Raw genomic sequence first — 1,305 nt, 5'->3', positions numbered from 1 at the left:
AAATTTGTTTATTCACTTCATTTTTATGAACATACGGGTACCTGTAGCTTTTCGTATGCACTGGAATTTCGTCGGATGTGTTGATTATATGTTTTACGTCGTTGGTGAACGTTAAGGGGTCTCCAGGTTTGTGAAGAATTTCTTTGTAGCTTTTTATTAGTTGGAATAGCTGCATTTTTTCTTCTGAGTTAAGATGATCGTGTCTGATTAGTTGATTTAAATCGATATGACAATTTGGATTTTTAATTTTGTGGAATTTTTTCGTTGGCAAGTTTTCATTATTTTCGAAATCGTATATTTCATAGTTATTTAGTTCGATTGGTTCTAAAAGAGGGATGGTTTGGTTCATATCGCATTCTATCAGGATGTTTCGATCTGAATGATTAGTAACATCAACCATGTAACTGTTATTAGTGATGGTTACGAGTGTTGGTTGAATTTCTAAATTTTTGTCTTTATAATGGGGTATTATCCATGTAGTGTTATTAGGCAAATTTGCTTTGAAAATTGTTTTCTTAATACTATTTGGTGGAAATTCTATTTTGTATTTTTCAAAGTTGTCTCTGTAGTGGAAAGGAATTTGAAGATATTGGTTACTTAGTACTTGATTACTTAAGTCAATATTTAAGTTTAGTTTACATAAATCTTTTATTCCTAAAATTCCGTCAAAGTACTCGCGAAAAGGGAAAAGAATTAATTCAATAGGTTCAGATATTCCGTAGCATAGGAATAGTGGAATTGTGGCTTTATTTGTAGCTTTTTTAGAGCCTGCACAGGTTTGGAGAGTGCTTATGTGGGGTGTGATTGAATTTGGGAAAAGAAATTCGGCCAATGATGGTCGGAGAAGAGATGCTTGCGAACCAGTGTCAATTAAAAGGCGAATGTTATAGTTAGGAAATACAGTGGTTTCATCAATTGATAGTCCATACACTAGAGATTTAAATTAAATATGTAATAAATAAAATTTTATTGCTTGATGCGCGGCTGAGGGAATATTTGCAATTTAGATTTCCGAACTAAAATAATTTAATTTTAATTTGCTTTGTTTTGTTTTCGAAAATTTTCGTGTTGATCAATTGAAATGTCTTCTGATGAAACATTTTCAAATTCATCATTTTCGTATGGATTTTCGTATTGATCATTTAATTCAGATTCAGGGTCATATTCAAGAAAATCATAATTTTGATCATCAATGTCGTCTTCGATATTTCTCAACTCTCGGAAAGAAAAGTTTGGTTTTCCAGTTGCTTTGAAATAATTAAAATTTCTTTGTTGATTGGGATTATTAAACAATTGAGTGTCATT

The 1,305-nt window shown here is 31.2% G+C and overlaps 1 protein-coding gene across 1 annotated transcript in view; it reads left to right on the top strand.

Annotated features, from left to right (window-relative positions):
- Positions 1 to 1,305, top strand: part of LOC109533679 — a gene marked incomplete at its 3' end in the record, with an annotated part of 304,359 nt that overhangs the window by 50,962 nt on the left and 252,092 nt on the right.

Source organism: Dendroctonus ponderosae, unplaced genomic scaffold (genome assembly GCF_020466585.1).
Source record: "Dendroctonus ponderosae isolate FM_Combo_2020 unplaced genomic scaffold, Dpon_F_20191213v2 Dpon_F_20191213_1, whole genome shotgun sequence".
Lineage (NCBI taxonomy): Eukaryota > Metazoa > Arthropoda > Insecta > Coleoptera > Curculionidae > Dendroctonus > Dendroctonus ponderosae.
This window is presented reverse-complemented; position numbering and strand designations above follow the sequence as displayed.